At 43.8% G+C, this 26,930-nt stretch overlaps 2 long non-coding RNA genes across 6 annotated transcripts; both read right to left on the bottom strand.

Annotated features, from left to right (window-relative positions):
* Window positions 1-206: 206 nt before the first annotated feature.
* Window positions 207-1,958, bottom strand: LOC307215204. Of its 2 annotated transcripts, XR_013838380.1 has the most exons (3): window positions 1,810-1,958; window positions 970-1,008; window positions 207-580 (listed from the first exon to the last, which is right to left on the bottom strand). It is a non-coding gene; the product is annotated as an uncharacterized lncRNA (long non-coding RNA). The 2 variants fall into 2 exon arrangements; XR_013838381.1 differs by lacking the exon at window positions 1,810-1,958 and having other exon boundaries at window positions 970-1,070.
* Window positions 1,959-10,007: 8,049 nt separating this feature from the next.
* Window positions 10,008-26,085, bottom strand: LOC307215120. 4 transcript variants are annotated; one of them, XR_013838282.1, is made up of 5 exons: window positions 25,783-26,085; window positions 25,116-25,193; window positions 16,508-16,609; window positions 15,469-15,647; window positions 10,008-10,212 (listed from the first exon to the last, which is right to left on the bottom strand). It is a non-coding gene; the product is annotated as an uncharacterized lncRNA (long non-coding RNA). The 4 variants fall into 4 exon arrangements; XR_013838283.1 differs by having other exon boundaries at window positions 16,525-16,609; XR_013838284.1 differs by having other exon boundaries at window positions 16,525-16,609; window positions 25,925-26,085.
* Between the last annotated feature and the right edge of the window lie 845 nt (window positions 26,086-26,930).

Genomic DNA, 26,930 nt, shown 5'->3' with positions numbered 1-26,930 from the left:
TGCTTGTCTAGCTTTTAGTGACTTTGTGGTCTTGCATAAAGTGTGTTTCAAATTAACAAATAGAATGGATAAGGTGTAACCTTCTGTGTAACTTTGCAATTTGCTGAAACCTGCACCGTACGAAAACCGATTTAGGTTGAGGCTGTCACAAACGTGACATATTCTGACTTATCAAATTTATAAGCTAATTAAAGCAAATATTCAAATTGTGTTTATGCCTCCAGGTAAATATTTAATACTCGGCTCTTCTGTGAAACGGCATTCGTTTATGGTGATTTGCTATAGATGAGTGGAATGGCTTCCCCGTTAATCTTGATTTCCTGGCATTGCAGGCGTCGTGTGGCATGCTGAGATCTCAATAACACACTTTGGTGTCTTAATGAAACAGAGGGATTTATGGGCATAATTCTCTCTGATGCTGATGGGAGATAATATTCAAGTATTAAATCCTGCCTGTATCCAGATGGGGCATGTCTGCTGACAGACACACATTTTAACAATTGTGAAGAGGCACATCAAACGAGGGTCCTGCAGGTTTGGATCCCTAAAGCAGAGGACAGAAAGTGTGCTCAGTTCAGCACTGCAAAAGTGTGGGAGAAAAAGGCATACTGAGAACAACAAGAACATGCAAAACCAGGAATAAATATTGAACTCCATATCCTGCTGTCTCAACATCCCAGAGCTGGTAAATCTCATGTCTGTATACGATTTGTTACATGTATAGCCTTTCTCCAAGAATCTCAAGGCAGTATACATGGGTTTGTCTCATCTCACTCCCCCCAAAATACTCATGATCACCCAGCTTTCTGACTGAGTGTGGCTGAGCAAACTGAAGCCTCCCCAACACAACACACTAACAACCATAGCACATTGGCTGAACATTGCTTTTCCTATAACTTGAATTATGGGGATTTCTGCCATTTGCTTGGGAAGGTTTGCAGCCTGGAGACTATTGACTAAATTTCATACCTGTCTATTTGTTGTCACTTATTTCCCTCATGATGGAACCTGCAAATCAAGGAAGGACAGCACAGGATTTTACCAGATGTTTGCTACATTTCCAATTCCAAAGCCAATAAAAGCAAACAGTAAAAACAAGTTGGCACATTTCTAAAAAAGTAATTTAAAAATAAATATATATAATAAAATCACATGTTAACATTGCCTTTGCTTTAAAGGTGTTTGGAGCCCTTAACCCTGCAGCTTCCTGGCTGTGGTCTTAGTCCAGGCTCTCTATTTCCTGATAGCTCAGAACGGTAAGGCCTATAAAAGTACAAGTCTGTGACTGGCTTTCCATTGGATGCCTCGCCATATTGTTGACTGGGTACGTTGGAGGTGTAGCGAAGAGTACTTGAGCAAGCAGAGCATGACTGCTGGCAAAGGCCATCTGAATCAGATGAGTTCTGTGACCCCTCTGGAATGACGGCAGGGACACATTACTTCCGAACTCAATTTCTGAGGTACAAACTATATCTCAGTCATTCCCCACGTTTCCTGTCTTCCCATCTTCTTCAGAGCTGCCACCTCCTGATGGTAACGAGTCAGCATCAAGAAACCACGCCAGGGAATCATGACTGATGTTTCCTCATTTTTCCTGGCTGTGCACAAACACCCAAAGGTTTTGCTCCCTTACCTGACTAGTATGACTATTTTAAAAGTCGCTGCTTGAGTGTCAGGCTATTACCCCAATCCAGTAAGGAAGATTCCTATGTGGAAACCCACCCTCACATCTGCAGCCAACAAGCATCTGCTACACCCACAAATTGCAAAACTTAAGAAGAGTACAGTTGAAGTGGCATCTGTTCAGACTCGTTTACCTTTTTTCTTGTGTGAATGTAGTGTTGAGAGTTGGGCTGGGGCTAGGCTGTACGCCCAAATATCTCCAAATTCCTAGATCCACCAAGAATTCAATTGTTGGAATAGCCAGGACAATTTCTTGGTAATGGCCTAAATATAGGTCATGGCTGGTGCTGTAGTTTGAAGGTCAAAAGCCAGAGTTTTGTGTGTCTTTGTGAGCTGGGCTGAAAGCAGGCTGCAGGCAGAAGCCAGAAAGAGAAAGCTGGCCTAGAAGCAGGTGGAAGCCAGAGCAAGCGAGCAAGCGCCATGCTTGATTTCTGCTTTAATCCAAGGCAGTGGCTATGGGAGAAGCAAGACCTGCTTGGGGTGCTAATGCTGTGCGCCGCTCCGTCGTAGGCTCAGATTCTATATATGTGTAAATAAACCACATATCATAAGGACAGCACAGTCTCTGCTTGTGCCTCATTCTGAGGAAACAAAACCCTAGGTAAGCGCCTGGAATCCCTGGAATCTTGAACCTCTTGGAGATTGGGGTGGCATCATTCAGGATGAGACAGCAACCCATTTGCATTGCACTGATGGAAATATTCCACTCAAAAATTAATAAATGCAAGTTTATGATGTTCCTACCTGGTGGGGGTAGGAGCCAAGCAGGAAAAATTACTGCTGCAGGTTGTGAATGTGTGTGTGTGTGTGTATGTGTGCACACATACATACACATATACAGTCACTTCCAGATGGCCTTTAATATTTAAAACAAAAAACAGAGCCAAACACTCTTCGTTGACAACTGATATGGCTAAAAATGCAGCCATAAAGATGTGACCTGAAGACATTAAAACCTATGTTTATAAGACATTTGCCAAATAATAATTTATTAGACAGGCCCATTGGTCAAATACGCCTGATAATGTTTTGTTTATACCATTCAGCATTCCCTCACTTACTGTAGTGATATATCACTGATCTCCCCTCCTAAGCCATTCCTGTTCTAGCAAATAAGAAGGCCATATTAAGTACTTGTGGGATCTTGGACCCACAAAACACTAAAAATACTTGGAATGCTTTCTCTTTCAACCCATGAAATAAATCATGATCTAATCAGATGCTTTATCCAGATTCAATACATGTTGTGGAATTCATTTGTTCAGAGCATATTCCTAATTAGACCATCTTCCCTTCGTTTTTTTTTTTTTGGTAGGCTCCTCTAAATGTAGAAGCACGGCTGTGGATTAATCACAACAATTATTTCCAAAATGAAGTAACAAGTATTGCTCGTCTACTCTTAAAATAAACACGCATCTCCAAACACGTATTTTATTACTTGCTGAAACCTCCAATGGGCATAGCTATTTAAATAAGATATATTAATATGTATCTTAAAAAGCCAGAACTATTGGTTGCACATCTGGAAAACTGATTATTCTCTGGCTAGTGATCTCATCACAATGTCTAAGGGCCAAGGAGTAAAATCATAATTAATATTGGGTCCTTCTTAGTGAGGCTTGGAGCTGGTTTCTCCTCCTCCTCCTCCCTGTTTAAAGTTAGCAGGAATATTTTCAGAAGGAAAAACAATGAAATCCCTTTATGGAGTTTTGCTGTTCTGAGGTTGGACAACACATTCCAAAGATTCCTTTCATCTCTCGCCTCACTGAGATATCATGACAGACCACACCAGTGACATCAGCTTATTCATAGGCAGGACTCTCTCTCTCTCTCTGTGTTTGTGTGTGTGTGTGTGTGTGTGTGTGTGTGTTGTGCAAGGTGCAATAGTTGGTGATCAGATTGTTGGTTTCTGCTCTCTTCACTGTGCAGCGAAGTGCTTGTCACGAGACAGGTGTTTACATTCCACAGTCTGTGCTGTTGGGTTTTCCCACGGGAAAGGAGACTGGATGTGACGTACACTGGTTTTCCTGTTTTTCACTGTTCTCACAGTGCTTACTTTTCTCCGTGCTTTAGAGGAGAGAGGACGCTTTCTCTGCTCCGGCAGAGGCAAGATGTTTTTCTGTAATCTACCAGCTTTGAAATGTAAATAAAGCAATATAGAGTATGTGCACGTATTCCTCATCATTCCGCTGTGCACGGGACACTGCAAATTCAACACAGATATGGGGATAACAAGGACTGGAACTCAAGCATTCAGCTGTTGACATCTATAGGATGCCATGTTCTCTGTGGAAGGATAAAGCACCAATGAAGTCCACCACTGAGGATCATCATTCTTTGGTGGGGGGGAAACAGGAAGTGCATGTTACAGCATCACTGTGTGCATACAGCATTCTATATATTCTTTATACATCAAGTTTGAATCAAGAAATGTTCTCTGTAGTGGTGAAAGGGGCAGATAACACAAATAAGACATATAGATCCTAGTGGCATAGCTGTCAAGCATCCCTTATTTGGCAGGACAGTCCCTTATCCCAGCGCCATGTCCCGCTGCTGTCCCTTATTGATGATGTCCCTTAAATAAGCTACTGAAGGTAATGGGCCCTTTCTATGTCCAGCTGTCCTTTGTCAACAACAAATTGTTGCTGTTTTTGTGTGTTGAATATATGCTATATGGTAATTTATGGACCTAATAGGTATCTAAAGCCATTTGCACGAAACAAAATATGTATTTTATCAAAGTAATTGTTGATCCCTTATTTTGGCTGCTGATCGCTTATTTTCGAGGCTGCTGGTCCCTTATTTTCAAATCTGTAAGTTGACAGCTATGCCTAGTGGGCAGATGATAGGAACACAGTGGTTAGAGTGCTTTGTGCTTCATACAGTTAATTCATATCCCTAGATCTGATTTTGAACCTCTAATTTTGTTTTCCTGAATATTTAGGATAAATATAGTTCCACTCTTGTGCCTTAGAGTATTAATGTATTGTTTACAGATGTCTGAAGAAAAAAATCTCTCAAGCTATGCACATTGCAGAACTCAGCTGATGACATTGGATCTGGATGTTCATTTTTTAAAACTTCCTTCTAAGGAATTGCATATTGGACATTACCAAAGGCAGAGCTACCAATAGAAGTGATCCATTCTGGCAAGCCTGATTCATGGCTAAAGGGAAGGTGAAAAACTACATTTCTGTCTCGTCCCCCGGCGCCCCTATTTTCTTCTTGGTAGCATTTTTTCCGTTTATGAATCACTTCGTATAAGACATCTCCAAGTGATTTTACAATAACAGATCAGACATATATGAAACAATTTAATAAAGACAATTCTAAAAATCCATAATACAAACTATTTTAAATCAAATACAGATACAAATGGTGGTAAAAAAAAAACAACCCATCCACTTAAAAGGTTGGCTGAAAAAGGAAGCTGAAATCACAATAGAGATGGCGCTTTCCTGAAATGTAATGGAACAAAGTTATGAAGGGTAGGTACGGGGGTAGAGGAAGCTGTGTGTGGTGGGGGTGGACCGCCTTGGGTATCTTTCCTAGGGGGGGTGACATTTGGCAGTCGCAGGTGGTCGGCGCGCCGAATGCCCACCATTGACGGCTTGTTCTGCCCTCGTGGGCAGCTTGCTCCATCCCGGCTGAAGGGCACGCCGCTCCGTGCACCCAAGCAGCTATCCCGTGCCTGGGAGGGCACCCTCCGTACCCCGCACCCCTTGGGAGCCCACCTGCCCCGGGCAGCACTGGCATAGGCACTGGGTAGGTGCTGACCTTTAAAGCCCTAAACGGCCTTGGCCCAGTATACCTGAAGAAGCATCTCCACCCCCATCATTCAGCCTGGACACTGAGGTCCAGTGCCAAGGGCCTCCTGGCGGTTCCCTCACTGTGAGAAGCAAAGTTACAGGGAATCACGCAGAGCTCCTTCTTGGTAGTGGCACCTGCCCTGTGGAATGCCCTCCCATCAGTTGTCAAGGAAATAAACAACTATCTGACTTTTAGAAGAAATCTGAAGACAGCCCTGTTTTTAATGTCTGAAGTTTTATTCTGTTTTTAGTGTTCTGTTGGGGGCCGCCCAGAGTAGCTGGGGAAACCCAGCCAGATGGGTGGGGTATAAATAATAAAATTATTATTAATAATTATTAATATTATTATATCATACAGAAAGGAGCTCCTGATGAGATGGTATCTCCAGCAATGCAGAGTGCATTGCTCAGTTGGGTTTATCATGGGTGAGACAATATATAGGCATCCTGGCCCTCAGCTGTATAGGACATTATTTTTATTAATTACCCGTCGTTCATTCTAAGGTACCAGGGGCAGATTATAGCATTAAAACACAATATTAAAAACTTATTAAAACATCTTGCAATCACAAAATAAGGTGGGTCCTAAAAATATACACCCCAAGCATCAAAAGCCACAGTAAAGAGGTGCATCTTCAGATTTCACTGGAAGCTGTATAATAATGATGAGCCCATGCCTAAAACAGAAAAGGGCAGGAGAGGAGTGACTTGGGGAGGAACAACAACAATAACAAAATCTCTCAGGAAGGACACATGCGGCCAAACTCAGTTCACTGGTATGGATAGCAAGTGGCAGAACAGCAATTAATATCCATGCTGAGAAAACAGGATTGTGTAGAAGTTAACATGCCAAGCATGCACACACAAAATATTAGATCTGAATGACATATTTGCAGCATATAGCCTGGAATCATTCAATCAAAAATGTACGTACGTCAATATTACTCTGACCACACAAAGTAATTACCGGTACCAATAAAGGTAAAGGGACCCCTGACCATTAGGTCCAGTTGCGGACGACTCTGGGGTTGCGGCGCTCATCTCGCTTTATTGGCCAAGGGAGCTGGCATACAGCTTCTGGGTCATGTGGCCAGCATGACTAAGCCGCTTCTGGCGAACCAGAGCAGCGCACAGAAACACTGTTTACCTTCCCGCTGGAGCGGTACCTATTTATCTACTTGCACTTTGATGTGCTTTTGAACTGCTAGGTTGGCAGGAACAGGGACAGAGCAACCTTCTGATCAGCAAGCCCTGTGGGTTTAACCCACAGCACCACCCGCGTCCCACCCAGTACCTTGAACTTAATCTGATAGCTAATTGGCAGCTAGTTCCATTATTTCAGCAGCAGCGTTACATGATGGTGATAGTCTGCCCCAGTGAACAGTGGAAGCCAGGGCATTTTGTACTGCAGCTTCTAGGCCATCCTATGGGGCAGCCCCATGTAGACTAAATTGCAGTAGTCCAACCTGGAAGTAACCAGTGCATGGATGACAGTGGTCATGTGATCCTGGTCCAGAATGGCAGTAGCTGTATTACCAGCCAAAGTTGGTAAAAGACACTCATAGACATTGAGATCACATGGTCTTCTTGTGATAGAGATGGAACCAGGAGCACTCCTAGACCATGGCTGTACCAGCTATGCAGGGATTGCCCTTTTTCATTAGAAAATATCCTGACAATTTTCTTCATATGCAAAAACTACACATTCAATGCCATTGGGACATATCGCATGAATGGAAAACAGCAAATGTCACAACAGTGAATTAGGAATTCCTTACACCATGTTAAAATGTGAATTGTTCAAGTAATATGCATTGCTGAACACATAACGCTTAACACTTGAATCTAATTGAAAAGGTGGAAAAACAATGGCCATTAGTAAAATGTCTCCTTATTATAATAACACAAGATAAAAACCGTGTAAAATAACCCATCAAACCAAACTGTATCCAAATTAACGCACGCAAGATCCAACCTAAGATGACAGCTACAGATCAAAACATTTTCCCCCTTCAGATAAACATCCTGCCATGAAGTCTGATCACCATCTCATGGAAGAAACACTATATTCCCTCGGAAGGGATTTTGAGGCAGACATCAGCAGAAAAGATGTGATGTTGAAAGCCAACAATAAGAAAACAATTAGAAACAGACCATCTCTGCCTTCTCAAGGACTCCACCAAGATTGGGAAGGAGTTTTATTAGCAAAGAGGTCCAAGAATAACACAAAAAGGGGATAATGCTTTTTTTTTAAGTGCTAGAAAAAATGTGCCAGAGTGGCTCTTCTGACATTTTCCACCCAAATGGTTAATGGAGACAGCGATGCAGTTAAGTGCCGTTTTGAAAACTTGCACTTAATGGGAGCTGTAATGTTAGACATCTGTTTGGGTTATAAAGAAAGGGAGATGTGGCGTGAGCATAGAATTTTGATCCTTCACAGTACTTAGTAGGTTGTAGGAATACCTAATAAAAGGAAGGCCTTTCAAATTGGGGGTTATGCTCTGATACCTGTTTAAGACAGTGGTGGTGTGTGTGTCCTCTTTGACATAAAATAATTGTTCTCTAATAAATACATAGATTTATGCAAGGGCTTTTTTTGTGACAGTACTCACTGCTACAGAGTATCACCCATGAGGCAAGGGAAGGCAACTGCCTTGGGCAGCAGGATCCGCAGTGGCAGTAGATCTAGCCTCCAAGGAATGTGTTGCCTGCTGCTGCTGCTGTAGCAACAATGGCTGCGGCATGCTCCTTGGAGGCTGGATCTGATGCCTCCTGAGCAACCCCCCTGCAGCCTCTACAGTAGCCTTTTGGCGAACAGTTGGCACTAGGGGTGCATGGCACCTGGGCGCCGGGCTCTCAGGGGCGCCAGGCTCAGAGTCCGGGGCCGAGCGTTGGAGTCCGGGGAAGAGCACCGAGTGGAGTGGAGTCCTCTGGAGCGCCACAGGCTCTTCTGCTATGGGTGGCTCTTCCCTGGACTCCAGCGTTTGCCCCTGGACTTGCGCCGAGCCGCCTGCAGCAGAAGAGCCTGTAGCACTCCAACGGGCTCCACTCCGCTCGGCTGTCAGCTCTTGCCCCAGCTGCATGGGGCTAATTGTTTCAGCACTGCACCCAGAGCACCATGTAACATTGTGGGTGCTGCACGGCACATCCTGTTGCATGCTCCGAGCTGCGGGTTCCTTTGCTGGCTTTTCCGCTGTTGGCGCACACTCTCAGCGCTGCCCAACGTGGGGTGCCAGCACAGAACGACGGGGAATGCAAGCAGCAGCAGAGGAAACATCTCCGGAAGGACCCACCGCGCACCGGCATCTGGTAGCAGGCGGACAGCATGGCGACTGTGCCACCCAACATTTTGCCCCCCCCCCAGCATGGAACCTGCACCCACATTTGTATGCCCCTGTGCATGGGGCGCTGTGAGTCCCTGCATCCCCCAACTGTTCTAAAGGTAAAAGGTAAACTGTTTCCTTAAAAAAAGGTCAACAACTTTGGGGGTTCTCTCCCTAAAAAAGGTTGACAACTCTGGGCAATCTAGGGGCGCTGGTCAGATCTTTGCACCCCGGCGCCACATATGCTTAAGATGGCCTTGCTCCCACCCCTAGGAGGAAATGGGGAGGGCTGACCTCTGTGGTCTCCTGGGCTCTGCACCTGCCCGGCATGGTTCTGTGAGTCCCTCCCTACCCACTACCTTTGATTCACACTTCAATCATTCAGTAAGGTTGATTTGGCCGACCCCTTCCCCACATTGTTCCCAAAGCAAATCTTTCCTCACCTGTTTTCCTATGGTGCAGGGGCGTCATTTTGTGGTTCACCTCTGGTGCCAAAATGCCTTGGGTGCTAGCACCTCTTTTTTGCTGCTTGTGGCACCCATTTTATGTTGGCACCCACACCACATTTATCAAGATATGAGTACCAGCACTTCATTTTATATAGGAAGGGAGGAAGGGAGGAAGGAAGGAAGGAAGGAAGGAAGGAAGGAAGGAAGGAAGGAAGGAAAAGAGATTGAGTGGAAGGAAGACGCAAAAGAAGAGACTGGAAAGAGGTGACCTTGTAGCGTGCTGCTACCTGTCTATTTTTGACTCTGGCCCTGTTTTGTCTTCCGCCATTCATGTAGGAACTCACTTCAAACTGAGTTAATGAAAAACTTTATTCTTGATGAGGCCTTGGAGCCTGCACAGAGTAACTAACCAAATTAGTGCAAGTTTCATGGTTTAACTATGTGCTGCGTTGAGAAGTAATTTATTTTACCTGTCCTGAATCTTCCAACTTTCAGCTTCACTGGTTCTAGTGTTGGTTGGGGGGGGGGGGTTTCGATCCACTTTCTCCACACAATGCATAATTTTACAAATTTCTATCATGTCACATCTTACTTGCCTTTCCTCTAAACTAAAAACTCCTCCCACCTTTTCCTCACAGGGGAGTTGCTATGAAGGAGTTATGGAATCAAATACCTTTGCACACAGTCAGTTTTTCCTGGTTCATTCACTGAAATTTCTAGCAATGCATAAGAATTAAAACCAATTTTGTGACTAGGTTTATTAAAAACAAACAATGATTAATGTTTCGAAGAACGTGCTCTGAATTGTGATGATTTCCAGACCTGGAGCTGAGCAGCAAGTGGTTGACAAGGACCTTTCTAGGAACTGTGTATGGTAAAATAACCCTAGAGATTATCTGCAGATTTAGAGCTGTTAGCATTAATTCATCCTGGCTGGTCTCTCTGGGGCTGCAAGATAAATAGGGCCTTGAATAATGGAGAAAGAGATTACATTTAATGATGACAGTGTTTGTGCGGAGTTTATATGGTGTCAAGAGGGCCATGAGGTGAACAACAAATTGAAACATGAGCTGGAGAAAACATGCACTTTAGAAAGCTAACTAAAATCAATTGGACAGAATGAATGGGCCAGACATCCTCATGGGTTTTGTGCTGTAACTGAAGGATTTAGAAACTCTACCAATATATTCAAAAGGGTGACCTTTAGGAGTTTTGAGGCCTGAAACTGTCCTGAGTGTTCATTTTCTCTCTCTTTTCTAATTGCAAAAAAGGAATGCGCACTCAGCCAATATCTGAGCTGGAGATGCTGCAAAATTCTGCCAAGCCAGACTCAGATATGAACACTGAAGACTCATAAAGCCTGCCTCAAAACAAGAGGTAGGTTTTATGAGCCCCCAAAGTTCTCTTCTGGTTTGGATTTCAATCTGAGCCAGAGAAGGATTTGCAGCTCCCCTCCCACATCCCCAAACCTCCAGATATCAACCCCTTCAAATACACTCGCTCGTCACTCTCTTTCCTTTCCAACAAATAGGTGGTAGCAGGAGCAGTTGAAAGGCATGTTGGGAGAACACCGGCTAACAGTGTGTCGTGGTGCAGAGGACTATGGGAGATGTGGTTCTAGCAAGAGCTTTAGGGAGAAGAGCATGGTGGAAGACATGGTTGTGGTACTAGGTGAATATCAACTGGGAGGGACTGTAACTCGAGGTACAGTTAAAAGGTCTGTAGGTGAGAGGAAAGACTTTTGTCTCAGACCCTAGAGAGTTGTTACCAGTAAGAGAGCCAGTATGGTACAATGATTAGGACCAGGGAGTAAAGGTAAAGGTAAAGGGACCCCTGACCATTAGGTCCAGTCTCTAGGGTTGCGGCGCTCATCTCCCTTTATTGGCCGAGGGAGCCGGCGTACAGCTTCCAGATCATGTGGCGAGCATGACTAATTCGCCTCTGGCAAACCAGAGCAGCGCACGGAAACGCCGTTTACCCTCCCACCGGAGTGGTACCTATTTATCTACTTGCACTTTGATGTGCTTTCGAACTGCTAGGTGGGCAGGAGCTGGGACCGAGCAATGGGAGCTCACCCTATTGCAGGGATTCAAAACGCCGACCTTCTGATCAGCAAGTCCTAGGCTCTGTGGTTTAACCCACAGCGCCACCAGGGAGACCAGGGCTCAAATACCGATTTGGCCCCATTGGGTGACCTTGGGCCAGTCACTGCCTCTCAGGTTAACCTACTTCACAGGGTTGTTGTGAGGATTAAATGGGGGGGGGCATGTATACCACCTTGAGCTCCTTGGATGAAAAGGTGTGATATAAATGCAATAAATAAATAAGAAGACAGCACTGGGGGAGTGCAAGGCAGCTCTACATTACCACACACGTGATTAGCGGTAATTAACATAATAAAAGTCATGTAGCAATTGATCGATGCCAATAAAACCTGAGGCAACTCAAGGAAATGAAGATGCAAAATTCTGGATTGGAGATAGAAAACTTATTTTCCCTCCAAGGGGAATCTAATAAGTTGGCTCATCCTTATAGATGCTATTTTTATAATTTTCGCTGTTAGTTTTTTTTATTTAAAAAATCAGGCCCAGTAATCACACTGTAGCCTGAGGTGAGGACAGTGTCCATAACATTCAGTTAGAAAAGTTAATTCACAGCTTGTAAATTTGTCCCCCACTTCCCCCACCATGGAAAAAAAGCAATTCTAGTTGTAGGTGACTCAGACCGTATTTTGCCAAATGGCTCTGAAGAGCGGAGAATTGCAAAGTTCACTCCTGAGTGATACCTAGTTCTTTCCTTGCAGTGCACTTTAGTTCCTTATGAGCTTTCAATTTTAGTTAAAGAGATGGGGAAATTAAACTCCCACTACCAAGGAATGATGTGTGTGATATTTACCGCTGCAAAGTGTAATTGTATATCAGATTATGAGCAGATGACTTGTACCGAGTGAGGCAAAAACAGAGTTTCATAAAGTTAAAAAAGCATAATTATTTACTGGTGCTTACATGCATCAGTGAATCATTATTTCTCTCTTGTTTTTCATATGGAGTTAGTCTGTCTACTGGTCACCACATAATTTGAGACCTCAAAATCCAGTTTGCATCCCCTGTGGCAGAATGGTCTAAGAATGGTCCTGGTCACTCAGAGATCCAATACTTGTATCAGAACATTCAAATTCCTCAGTCAATTCTAACACTCTGCAAAGCATCACTCCTCCGGTCTTCAGGTAGTCTTGGAGCAGTTCAAAGAGATCCAGTCATATATTATTGGGGGGAGATTCAGGGTGTGGGGAGGAAAGGGTACCCCATCCCTAGTATCCATTGCTGTTGTGATTCTGGTTTTCCCCTATGCTCTAGCAGCCTGGAGAGAATCAGCACCTGATCAGCCCAAAAGGCTCAGTCTGGTTACAGCCTCTCTAGGAGCAAGTTGATTACTCAGAGCCATAGTCCTGCAATTTCAGCCCTGCCTTGGACTCTAGTATGGTGGCTAGAGGGCAGTGGTGTTAACCCTTTGCCCCTTGCTGTGATCCTAATTCAATGACCTTCCCTCCTGTGGGGTGGGGGGAACAGCCACCTTGGACCACCAGTGTCAAGTGTGCGTACAGGAGCCAGGCCCTGTGACCAATAGGACTTTAGAGGACTGGGGCCTTCCTAAGATTGGTAACTCACAGAGAACCAGTGTGGTGTAGTGGTTAGGAGCGGTGGACTCGTAATCTGGGGAACCAGGTTCGCGTCTCCGCTCCTCCATATGCAGCTGCTGGGTGACCTTGGGCCAGTCACACTTCTCTGAAGTCTCTCAGCCCCACTCACCTCACAGAGTGTTTGTTGTGGGGGAGGAAGGGAAAGGAGAATGTTAGCCGCTTTGAGACTCCTTTGGGAAGGGATATAAGGTCAGCATTTCCCTTCAACTCTTTGCCACAGCAACACGCTTCCTGCCTTGCTGCGTTTGGCTTCTTGCTTCCTGATCCTTGAACCTCAGCTTCGTGACTCCTTGCTTCTCAATCCTCGGCCCCTTGACTTCGTGACTCCTTGCTTCCTGACCCTCAGACCTTCAGACTCTTGGCTTCCTGGCTTCTGGACCCCCATTCCTGCTCCCACCCCGCCATCTTGCCCCCGGTCCTGATGTCCCCTGCCGAGACTTCGATCGCCCGTGAACCAGACCATGACAACCAGGATGTGTGAGTAACAGGTTAAAGCCTACCAGCCCCAATTGTCAGGCCCCTCACACTGACAAAAAAACAAAAAACCACCCCTTACTCAAAGGCAGAACTAAACAGTTAACAACACATATTTTGGTCGTTAGATGGAGAACTGGCTTTTTGATTCTGGGCAATTCACAACTCTGCTACCATGCAGATATAAAGCTTAGCTGTCCAAATGGGATCCCCAAAAGTAATAAACTACATGCTAAGCCTATAAAGAACCAGTAAATCACAATTTGAACACTTCAAGTTTCCCAGCAGCTGGTTTTAAAAGAAGAATTCTGGGGGTTGTAGAAACGTTTGTTGAACCTTCTGTGAAGATACGAAACATGTCTGCCACTCACAGACAGTTGCAAAGTGGGAGATGCACCAACAGCACAGAAGTCCATTAACACAAGCTACTATGTCCTAAGCGTGAAGGCTATTTATTGTGACAAAGCACTGCGGATTTGAAAAGCGATTCAAAATGTATATATATATTTTTCATGTGAAAAAATAACAATTAGCTAATTCATCTCATGCTATTTATTTCAGAGAAAATGCCAAATAATAGAGGCTGGCAGTTTCATCTTGAGGAACAAAAATGATATAAGCAGCAAGCATAATTAGAACTTATTTCCATTCCCTTTCTCTCTCTAAGAGTGAGTGACTGGAGGCATAATTAAACCATACATCAAATAAGAAGAGCCTTGTGGATGAATAAAATAGGATGTTTACATTAAAGGTGGGGTGTTCAGGCGGGGTGGAAAAGCAAAGACATTTCTTACAAAAGGCCTTAATTAAAAGACAAAGATTGGTTTTAAAATGCAAAGCAGTGGCCTTGTAGCTGCCAATCATTTGATTCCAAAAGGTTTTGCAGAATGAAGGATGAGCATATTAGGAGAGGGGGGGTAAAAGCTTTTTTAAAAAATGTGTTTGCTTATCCATTGTCTTCTGCCTAAATGGGAACTTTGGAAGAAATACCTAATCAAGTACCTAGTCCTTATCAGTGATTTAAGCAAATGCTTTTAGAAGCAGAAGAAGCAGGTGTGTAAGAAAGGCAATGGAAGGCCTTGGGAAAGAATGACTGGAGGAGGTAGAGAGCCTGTGGCCCATGGACCAAATCCAGCCTAAGGTTAAAGAAAGCGAATCTTTCCAAGCCCTTTCCATGCCTGAGATATTTTGAACTGGAAATCATCACCATCATTTATTTGTATGCTGCTTTTCCAAGCTCAAGGGACACGGGTGGCGCTGTGGGTTAAACCACAGAGCCTAGGACTTGCCGATCAGAAGGCTGGCGGTTCGAATCCCTGTGATGGGGTGAGCTCCCGTTGCTCAGTCCCTGCTCCTGCCCACCTAGCAGTTCGAAAGCACATCAAAGTGCAAGTAGATAAATAGGTACCGCTCCGGCGGGAAGGTAAACGGCGTATCCGTGCACTGCTCTGGTTCACCAGAAGCGGCTTAGTCATGCTGGCCACATGACCCGGAAGCTGTACGCCAGCTCCCTCGGCCAATAAAGCGAGATGAGCGCTGCAACCCCAGAGCCGGTCACGACTGGACCTAATACCTTTACCTTTACCTTTCCAAGCTCAAACCATGTTCAAAGTGGCTCACAACAACAAAATATTTATGGATTACAACTACCTATGAACTACAAACCTTAACAAAATGTAAATAGTCATATAAACAATTCCCTAAAAGAATGTCTCACATTCATGGGACCTTAGGGTGAAGGGTGGGGAATTAATAGTAGTAGCAGTGGTAGTAGTAGCAGTGTTTTCCCCCTAGAAAAATAGGTGCCAGTATTCACCACGAAGTTGTTACAGTAAGTGCCACACTTTTTAACAAAAAACGGTGTCCTTGAGAACCCCCTAAAAAAAAGCCCTGAGTATCAGTGGTACAATAATACCATAAAATTAAATAACCCACTGATTATAGTAAATTCTAATAATGAAAACCCAAGAATATAGTCCAGCTAGGAGCAAAAATAATCATCTCCAAACCAAATCTCTCTGGCCTTTCACCTTAAGCCGCAGAAGCAACCTTTGCAGCTGGAGTCAGTCAGGGTGCTACCCTCCAAGGCTGGGTGGGAAGGAGCCAAGCAGAGGGCAGGGGCCAAATCGTTCAGGATCTGTAGCAAGATGGTTTCTGGCATCTTCAGCAGTAGCTGCAGCCTTCATAACTGGAGTCAGTCATGGCCCCACTGGGGATACAAAAAACCAGTAGCAATTGTCTATACCTTCCATCCAAACAAGCAAAAGTCATTACCAGAGTTCAAGACACATTTCATCCAGGCAAAAACTAGCAAGGAGAATGCAAAGCAGGGCTGGTAGGGGGTGTGGCTAAGGATGGGGTGTGGCTTGGGTAGAGTCCAAGCAATCACATTTGGCCCATGGGCTGGAAACAGCTTTGGTGAATAGGTGGAATAAAATTCCTGACACCCGCAACATGCTTTTTAAAAGAAAACCCACCAAAACTGTGATTTTAAGCTTCTTGAGCTGTTGCCACTGCTTTTTCCATCGCGTAGCCATACATCGGACACCATTTTTACACCTGCAAGCTAGGTCGTGTCAGGATTTTTTTTGACGTATGGCAAGCAGAGTATGGCAAGGAAAATAATGAGATGGGTGGGCGTTGATTAGAAACACTGCAACTACATTATTTGGAAACACAACATGCACATGAAGCTAAATTATAGGGTTGTTATATCTTATTTGAAGGAAATGCCTAAATATCTCACTGCTGTATATCACGGTTCTGTTTTTAGATTTTTCTGGTTGTCAGGTATCCATTTCTTAAAAACGAATGTACTAAATTTAATCAAACCATTTCCAGTACATAGTGCTGTTTTTGCCCAAAATATTTTTGATCACAATCTTAAGAATTCTCTCCCCCCCCCACCAACCCAGATTATTTATTCTATGTATTTGAAAACTCTCACCCATTGGAAAATCTTTACCTACTTATTTGTAAGCATCTCTCAAACTGTCACTAAATAAAGATATTGTTGGAATATTCTAAGAGGAACGAGACAAGTGGGTGAGCGTGTTGTTTACACTTCACCTGTTTCCATTACGCACTTTGGGAGGAATCTGCAGAGGCTTCCCAGGAGCTGTGTTTGTCTTTTGAAAAATCCTCTACTGGCACAAAGCAGGAGTGAAGACCCTGTGTTGCAAAAAAAGAAAGAAAGAAAAGAAAAAGAAAAAAGGACAGAGCAAAAATAGATTTAAACACAGCCAAACCCAATACATTATTGGAACATGAGCCAGGTACCAACCCAAATTTTGAAAAACTGAAATATGCACTGCATAGGATAGTGTTCTTGTTTTAAGATAAACAAAGGCTGTCATCCTATGCATTCCTATTACTTGGGGCTAAGTAAGACATTCTTCCAAGTATACATGCAGATAATTAGGATGAACATCTTTTATTTAAAAAAATCTATTTTTGTAGTTGGCTGTGCTAGGTGGAAAAGGTTTCAGATAGCTACTATATGGCAAAGCAGAGAGCTTTGCAGTAATCACATATTGGAAAATAGATGTTTCCTTCTCCCATCTGAAGAAGTCTATCATCTCAGCAGCAGCTAGGGATACTGGAGAATTTTGTTGAAAGGGTACTGGAAACTCTGTCAGTCAGATGCCTGTCCATCTGGCAGACAGATCCTGCAAAAAGATGGCAAACTGAGTAGCACTGCCCCTAGATTATTTTTTTCTGCCTAGGGAATTGGGGAATGTCTAACAACATGTGCATATGATCACATGAAACCTTACAGATCAGGCTGCTATCTTTCTTTCCCCCTTTGCAATTACACTTGAGCTTGAGAGTCTGTACAGCTTGAATTTGTAGAGAACAGTCACAGACAGAACCTCATGTTAAGCCATGAAGGCACCTGAACACCCTTAGCTCCTGGCAGGCTAGGATTTCCACAGATCTTAAAAGGAGCCAAGGAAATACTCATTAAAACCCACAAAGTCTCTCACAGGAATGCCGTGTCCTCCCCAACCAATGTCCCTGAGTGTGAGCAGCCAAAAGTGCCCACCCTTTAGGATTTGGGGGATTGAGTGCGAAAACCCAGTGTTTTCATTATTGTTGCATATCTGTCTCATTATAGAAGGATTTGGAAAGGTTCAGAAAAGGCTTTCTGCAGAGCGCAAAACAAAACAGAGCATTTCATATCTTTCCTTTTTAATGTTCTGCATATCATCTCTGTGCAATGAGTTCATTTTCCCTGTTGCCCATGCAACACGTGGCGAAGTAATGCCGCTGTGAGCCTTGTCTGAGCTCATTTCCTTTCCTACCTTCAAGAATCCGAGCAAACATTTGATGAACTCATAGCAAAATTAAAGAGGGAAGGGATACCTAAGGTTAGAAAAATTCCAGGGAATGTAAAGTGAAATTGAAGATTCAGCAACTTTGGATGCTAAATTGTATTGTGAATGATGAGGCATTCAGCAATAACAGATGGTTCTGACAGCGGCTGCCCGTCTATGGACCCTTTCCAAAGGCATGCTGTGATCTAGTTTGGATACCGCAAACTTTAGATTTATATCCACATCACGCACAGGAATTTCCCTTCTACTTCTAAGTGGTATTATTTCAGAAATACCTTTGTTCCTGCACCCTGTTTCTCTGCTTTTCAGTTGCCTTTCCCAAATTGTTTCCTAGACTTCAGCACCCTCAGACATTGCCCTGCAGTCTAGATAAGAATGTCCCTAGCCTCTTAAGTGAGATGGGCGCACAACCCCAGAGTCTGTCAAGACTGGCCCGTATGGGCAGGGGTACCTTTACCTTTACCTTTAGGAGTCCCCAGGGAATTGTCAGGGACCAAATCCTGTCCCGTCATTGCTGAAATTAATCAGCTGCTACGTGGGAGATCTATTTAAGAGTAGGATATGAATGGAATCTTATCCATACAAAGGCGGTGCATTGGGGTAGTGCTTTTTATTTATATGTAAGGCTGAAATCTTGGAGTAAGTCCTGCTGAATTCAGTCAGACTTCTGATTTGACATTCTCAGGGTTCACAGCAAATCCTGTAATGACTGGTGTGGTGGGGGAGAAGCATGGAGGTGACCTGCTGTCCAGAGCTGGAGTCAGGCATAAAGGTAAAGGGTAAAGGGACCATTAGGTCCAGTCATGACCGACTCTAGGGTTGCGGCACTCATCTCGCTTTATTGGCCGAGGGAGCTGGCGTTTGTCCACAGACAGTCATGTGGCCAGCATGACTAAGCCACTTCTGGCGAACCAGAACAGCGCACAGAGATGCCATTTACCTTTCCGCCGGAGCGGTACCTATTTATCTACTTGCACTTTGATGTGCTTTCAAACTGCTAGGTTGGCAGGAGTGAGTCAGGCATAAAGGTAAAGGTAAAGGTACCCCTGCCCGTACGGGCCAGTCTTGACAGACTCTGGGGTTGTGCGCCCATCTCACTTAAGAGGCCAGGGGCCAGCGCTGTCCGGAGACACTTCCGGGTCACGTGGCCAGCGTGACATCGCTGCTCTGGCCAGAGCCAGAGCCAGAGCCGCACACGGAAATGCCGTTTACCTTCCCGCTGGTAAGCGGTCCCTATTTATCTACTTGCACCCGGAGATGCTTTCGAACTGCTAGGTTGGCAGGCACTGGGACCGAGCAGCGGGAGCGCACCCCGCCGCAGGGATTCGAACTGCCGACCTTTCGATCGGCAAGCCCTAGGCGCTGAGGCTTTAACCCACAGCGCCACCTGCGTCCCGTGGAGTCAGGCATAGGTCAGCAGTAAAATACCTTATGTTAGTGACGTCATTACTCAAGGAAACAAAACAGCTCAGTCCTAGTGGTCACAGCAGCAGGTCTTCCCCCAATGAAGCAGTAGCAAGGACTGAATTTCCCTGTTTTCCCACCACAGAAAGTGTCTCAAAAATAAACCAGAGCATTTGTGGTTTGGAAAGTTACAGGATTTCAGCAGAGTGCTAAAGGGCAGGGGTAGGCAAACTAAGGCCCAGGGGTTGGATGTGGCCCAATTGCCTTCTCAATCCAGCCCGCGTATGGTCTGGGAATCAGCGTGTTTTTACATGAGTAGAATGTGTGCTTTTATTTAAAATGCATCTCTGGGTTATTTGTGGGGCACAGGAATTCCTTCATCCCCCTCCCCCCAAAAATAGTCCCACCACATGGTCTGAGGGATGGTGGACCGGCCCATGGCTGAAAAAGGTTGCTGACCCCTGCTATGGGATATGCACTGATTGGAAATGAAGCAATTTGACCACACCAAAACATTTGAAGGCACAAACTGTATTGAAAACTGGGTCACATGTGACCACTCTGAAAGCATCATGAGAACAAATCATCGCAAATGTGCAATAAAAATGGTGCCTGGGGGTGCCTATGCCGCTATTAGGCCTTTCCTCATGTTTTCACACATTGCTTTATGGACTCCACGAAATAAGGAACGGGAAAACCGTGGCTCTCCAAACGATGCTGAACTCCAGCTCCCATCTTCCCTGATCTTTGGACAGGCTGCCCTGGGCCTGATGGGAGCAGGAGACCAACAATATCCAACAGTTTCCCCCATCCCTGTGTCAAATGGTCATTTCTATCCTACGCTAAGAACCATCGCTAGGTTTCATTTGCTCAATTCTCATAAACCACAGTGTAATGCAGACCCCGAAAGAAATCTGCAGATGCTGCTGAGTTGCCTCCCTATAGGCTACTCAGAACGGACTGCATACATGCATTATTTAAAAGCCTCCAAGAAAGGAATCTCCCTCCGCCCTGCTCCCAGCCCCTGGAGAGCCCTGTTGGCCAGCCATGCACTTTACATTTCTTTTGCCCCACCAGCTTGAATATTTATGAGGTGGCATATGATTTGATGGTGTCTGGTTCCATGTGTAATGCTGATGTCATCTGCTTTAAATTTGAAATGCCAGTTCTGTTTTGTAGTGCATAGTAATTTGTTTCTTCTGCAGACATTATATATATATATCACACACCGAAACTTGGCATTTCTAGCAAGGAAACTATGGTGATATGGAGAGCACTTTCTCTCTCTCTCTCTCTCTCTCTCTCTGTGTGTGTGTGTGTGTGTGTAAGTAAGTAAGTAAGAGGGAGACATGGGGGAGACTCTCTCCAAATAAATTATATTACATAATTGAAGGGCTACAACTTCTCACAACAGTTTGACAATTGTTCAAGGCTTCACCGCATTCAAGCCAAACATTCCTCCCTTGCCCCTCCTACCACACACTTGCTTTGGTGTAAAGATCCTGGCCTTGCAACAGGTTGGATATGGCTGGTGCCAACCTCTATACAGAGGTGGTGCCATCTCAGAACAACAGAGAATCCTTCACTTCTTTCTATTTTTAGTCAAAAATTCTTTCCCTGGCAGCAGAATTACTCTGCAGCGGAAAAGGAAGCTTGGGCTATGAATCTGGACATCCGTGCCCTGCAGTGCTCTTCATAGCATTCACTTTTATTTCATATCACACAGATTTGCTAAGTGGCTGTGAACAATGGGCTGGCTTGATGCTAAGAGTACACTGTTGGGAGATTTACCTTCAACCTTTTACTGCACCGCATCAAGCACAGCATCCTCACTAAAATGCAGACTTTTTGTCCTGTCGGGTGGCAGGACAATTGGAAATGTCGGAGGGTGGTATATTTTTTTGATAATTCTGAAATGCATTATTAAGAAGATTCTCTCTTGTGAATTGGAGCAAAAGAAGTAAAAACTATTCCTAACTCTGAAAGTCTTGTGCAATGGTTTTTAAATTGACCCACACCCCCCCACACACCTTGTACCCATAACTACCACCTACAGTTTACACCAGTATCCTGAGCATCCCATGTTTCACTGTGATCTGACCGGTGGGATGCTTTTACTGTATTTCTCTTTCCTCTTGCTTTCAATGTATTTACGTGGGGTTTATTGTCTGTTTGTTGGGTTGTAAGTTGCTTTGCAACTTACCTGGGCAAGGTAAAGTGACTGACAAATTTAATGAACTAACTAACTAACTGACGTAGCCACCAACATTTCTGATTTAAAATAGACATACTTGTTTTGTGTTGTGCAAGAAAGCAGCTAGTTGGCATATCAAACATGTGAGCAATCAATGTGAGTGAGCCACTGAGGGTAGGGAGCAACTCATATGCATAAAGGAATTTGGAAATAGTTACTTACAAAAAGTTCTGTTTCCTAGGAAACATGATTTTAAATGTGGAATTCTATCAAGGTTTCTGCATTTCAGCGTGCTGTATGAATCTAGCTACCTTATCATGTGAGTTTAATAATTTCAAAACTTATTATGCTAAATAAATGGAAAGGAAAGAAGCTGGAAAACTGCCAGCCAAAGAAATACATTTTGGGGGACAAAATCTGGTATATTATTTAGCTAAAACAAATATGGTATACATCACCAACACAAAAACATACAGAGTAAACGGACATTGCATCAATGAAATGGCTAAAGCCCAAGTGTTTTATTAGGCTAATAGGCTAGATTTTCATAGTCTCAAAGGGCATATCTTAAGCTGGCTTGATATTATTGCTCCTCCACATGGAATCTTGGGAACTGCAGGTCTGTGAGGAGGGGGATAATGATCTCTAATAGACCCAGCACCTTCACCAAACTAAGATAAAGGGACCCCTGACCATTAGGTCCAGTCGTGGCCGACTCTGGGGTTGCGGCGCTCATCTTGCTTTATTGGCCGAGGGAGCCAGCGTACAGCTTCCGGGTCATGCGGCCAGCATGACTAAGCCGCTTCTGGCTAACCAGAACAGCACACGGAAACGCCATTTACCTTCCCGCTGGAGCAGTACCTATTTATCCACTTGCACTTTGGCGTGCTTTCGAACTGCTAGGTTGGCAGGAGCTGGGACTGAACAACAGGAGCTCACCCCGTAGCCGCCGACCTTCTGATCGGCAAGCCCTAGGCTCTGAGGTTTAACCCACAGCGCCACCCGCGTCCCTTTCACCAAACTACAATAGCCCAATTTCTTTGTGGGAGAGAAATAAAGGCCACAGCAATCAAACTGAAGTACTACCACTATAGTGTAGTGTAGTGTAGTGTAGTGTAGTGTAGTGTAGTGTAGTGTAGTGTAGTGTAGTGTAGTGTAGATATGGCATTAGAGTCATTCACTCTCCACACGCAGGCACTCCAGTCAAATGGTGCTGCGCAAGATACAGTTGTCACTTGAGGTCACTTAAAATTGTCTTCATAGGGATGTCTTACATGTATCGGCTTGGTGTACAAATTCGATAAGAACGCACAGTTTCTTTCTATGCTACTATCACAAGCCAACACATCAGGGCAAGCTGGCTATGAAAGGATAGATCATGCCGTGCTGGAAAAGGAGGTATTTTTTTCTACCCAGTACAGCAGTCTTCTGCATACTTTCAAAAGGACAGGCCAACAGACCTGTAGACCTCAGTGGCAGAACATTTGTTTTGTACTCAGTCTCTGGTTCAATCCCTGGTGTTTCCAGGTTGAGCAGGGGAAAGCTCCTGCTATTGCATGAAAATTTATTCTGAAGTCAATGTGAAAGAGAAAGAGGGGGAGCGAAACAAGTTTTCATAGCAGTTAGTAAGGAACAAGTTGTGTGGGAAGCAAAGCTGAACTTTGAGGAAGAGCAGTAAATTAAACTGGGAGAGCAAAATAGTATTTCAGAGAGCTGAAGAGAGTATGTTCATTGTTAGTGATGTATCCATTAATTTACTTTGCCTCCGCTATCATATCTGATCAAACAGGTTAGGTAGGCTTTTGTAATGCTTCTTAAACCTGCAAAAGCTATTTGACCAGCAGCCATGATGGGGCAAAAGAAATGAACGCGAACACCACAGGCAATGATGGGTTTGTTGTACTGTTTCCCATACCCGTATCTGTTTTAAGATGAACCGTACTAGTTTGCTCTAGTTTATTATCGCTGTTGCTGAATATTCATGAAACAATTGCATGACTATTCATAAGTCATGAGTTTGGCCTACATAAGCAATGAACACGATGACCCCTCTAATGAGGTCCAATGCTAAAGTGGCCTTGCTTCATTTTGCAAAGTATTCTACATTTAACCATAGCTTGCCTTCTTGGCTTTATTTGTTTGAAACCTGTAGACAAGTAAAAAAATGAACAGCTGTTAATAGTTTACACAGTGGGGGTTTCTAACCCCTTGCCCTGTTAGTATATCATAAAATCCAAGTTAAAATGGAGTGTAATATCTCATCTCATCAAAGAAAATAAATTTGTTATAAAAGGGAAAAAAATTATCCATCAAGATCTTTCATACAACAACTGGGAAACACTGTTGATATATTTATGGATCAGTTCCTTCATGCAATAAATGCAGCAAACTTGTAACCCTATCTCCATCTAGGTACTTTTGAATCATACAGTCAAAGAACTAAATATGTTATCATAAATGTTGAAGCTACATGTACATTAAAAAAAATATTTATTATAGGGCTATTCCGCACTGTCACACGGCAAATAACAACAGGTAGCAGTAGCTTGAAACAACTTGAGTGTATACAGTGCTTGAAAACATGTAAACATGAGATAGCTCTGCTTCACTCATCCTCAATGAAAACTCAAGGGGCACCACAGGTTTGGGTTTTCTCTACTTTTCTCTTTGTTCTCTTCAGTCGGTTCTTAAGTACAAGAGACACATCAAGCCAAGGAAAGATGGGCGGAGGTGGGAGGGAGAGATCAAGACACTATTCACCACTCCTTGTTTTCGGAAGACCTATGTCAGGACACCAGCCACAGTGGGATAGCACTGACATTCCTGATTATCCTAAGAGTACAGAGTAATGTACTGGTAGGCTGAGAATGCTTTTAGAAGTAGCATCACATTCATAATGTGGGCATACTATTTAATTTGCGTCTCAAACTATTTAGAAGACCCACATAAGCACTAAATTGGTTTGCTACCTTTACCTCTGACTTCCATATGTTCAGACTCACATTTCTGTGCACAATAGGCTGAACTCTCACACGTTTAACTATGCCAAATGAGAGCTAGGTGCCCATTCTATGCACATACAGATCAAAAGTCCCTGAAGATCAGGAGTTCCCAAGATCTTCAAGAAAGTCCCTGAAGAACAGGAGACTACCAGTGAACCACAAGTTTCATTCAGGTGGTCTGCAGCATGCCTGAATATTCATGTTGATATTTTTATTTTATTTTATTGCATCTTTTCTTTCTTAAATCATATTCTATTGTGTTACAATATGAAATCTATGAGGTGCAAATTATAATACAATAAAACACAATGTAAGAAATAAAATAAGCCAAAAAAGGACAACTACAAATCAAACAGCATGCAGCACAGGCAGAATAATCATTAGGTAGTCTGCAAAGCCCATTAGCAATTTTCAAGTGATCCATGCAAGTGGGTAGGTTTTTGGGAACCACTGACTTAGATATTCATTTAGGCTGCCTCCAGACTGTTGGCATTTTGCAGAAGAAATTTAAGCACATACCAGAAATGTAGGTTTGCATGATTAAAGTGCTATGTTGCAACAAATCCGCTTTAAAAAATAGACTTTTTGCAGTTCAGGAATACATTGAAAAGAGTGGGAAGATCAAACGATTAAGGGGGAAGGCATATAAAATTGCTGTAAGCAAATCAGGATGAATCCTCAGCGTTGTATAACCTCACTGCAAACAAATGACAACAAATAAAGACCGGACATTGTCTAACCTTCTCATAAACTTTGGAGCAAGCAAATCAGGATGAATAAACAGGTCACCTGGTGCAGAACTTTGACACTTATATGTCCTGGTCAGAGAGAGAGGGGGGGAAAGGGAGAGATTTATGGTGTTCTTGTACATTATAATGGTATTTATGCACAGAAATAATGAATTGCTAACTTCCAGTGAGAGTGTGCAGGCATCCATGACTTGTATTGTACATTTACCTAGCAACGATCATACATACAAGCAGACATATACTTAGTGCCATTCAGTTTTCACTACTTATTATTAAGGAGGAGGGGAATGTTGTTGGCTACCCTGAGGTTGCATTTTAAAAGGAACCAAGTTCAAGGTCACTAGGGGTTCAGAGGCAGGGGTGGTTTCTGTCATTTTGCCACAAGCTCCAGGCTGGAAGCTCCAGCCCAGGACAATTTAAAGCCTTACAACATGAGAGTGAACTGCATGGGTTTCCAGCTGTAACTTCAGCCAGCCCAAGAAATTTTGCTGCCTGAGGCACAGGTGGCAGCCTCCTCCGTTCAATATACAAAAGTCTCACTGGACCAGCAGTTCAATTTACTTCAACACTGCTGACAGGACAGCAGCCTTCACTGCATCAAACAGCAGCAAGCTAGCTTGGGGTGCAGGGGGTGCGCACAGCTTTCCCCCTCCATCACCTCACGCTGCCTAATGGTAGGGCCAGCACCGTAGGGCAAGCCATTCACCTCTTTCGAAACCTCACACCCATTTAAATGGGTTTGAGGTTATTAGTGTTTTCTTGCCCGTATCACTGATGAACCAAATTTTACCCACACATACAGAATGAAGTGGACCCTGTCTTTATGAGGTGGTGAGGTTTAGTGCAAGCTGGAAAGTGTAAGCTGGAAAATCAAGCGGTTAAATCTCACCAGCAAATTTGATTGGTGGCCCAAAACACCCCATTATTCTTTTAGCCTCAGCCTTCTACATGCAATGGTCCTCATGAGCCTGTTGTAAGGATTTCAGATATAATTATGTGAAGCTTTATTTTTTACCACTTGAAATATGTTTTTTAAGCACTAAGGACCAGGCCTGGCACAGGCACACAGCATCCTTGGTGTGTCAGTCAGGTGTGCTGTGGGGAAAACAAAATGGCAGTCGTCAGGTTGCTGCCTCTCAAGGGTTTTGCTGCTTTTTATTTGTGTGTGAGAGAGAGAGACTGCTTCTCAGCTGTCCAAGAATCTCAGGTGTGGGGTGTTAGCATCCAAAATGCATATGTAAAGGGTTAGTTGCAAGAGCTGTAAAACTCTAAGATGCCATTCACTCTGTGGCAGTTGTGGCAGTTAGTTCAACAGTTTTAACAGTTAGAGCAGCAGGTATAAATTGTTGTGCTGCTGTCTGCCTCAGAGTCAGAGAGTTACCATATTTTTCGCTCTATAAGACGCACCAGACCACAAGACGCACCTAGTTTTTGGAGGAGGAAAACAAGAAAAAAAAAATTCTGAATCTCAGAAGCCAGAACAGCAAGAGGGATCGCTGCGCAGTGAAAGCTTCTGGGATAGCTGCACAGCCTGCATTCGCTCCATAAGACGCACACACATTTCCCCTTACTTTTTAGGAGGGAAAAAGTGAGTCTTATAGAGCAAAAAATACAGTAAGATTGTCTGTAAAAATTTAATCTGTGTAAGATGTTTGAGCGACTTAAGTATCACCTACCCACATTGTATATTTTAATGTGCAAGTGTGCTAAGTAAAAGTTATATGTAATTTAAACTTTAAAAGAGAGTGCCTTGCTTAGTTTTTCTAGGAGGGAAAAAGAGAACTAATTAAAGGGTCAAAGGACCCA

This window comes from Podarcis cretensis, assembly GCF_951804945.1.
Source record: "Podarcis cretensis genome assembly, chromosome: 4".
Classification (NCBI taxonomy): Eukaryota; Metazoa; Chordata; class Lepidosauria; order Squamata; family Lacertidae; genus Podarcis; species Podarcis cretensis.
The sequence above is the reverse complement of the archived record's forward strand: the minus strand, read 5'-3'. Positions and strand labels throughout refer to the sequence as shown.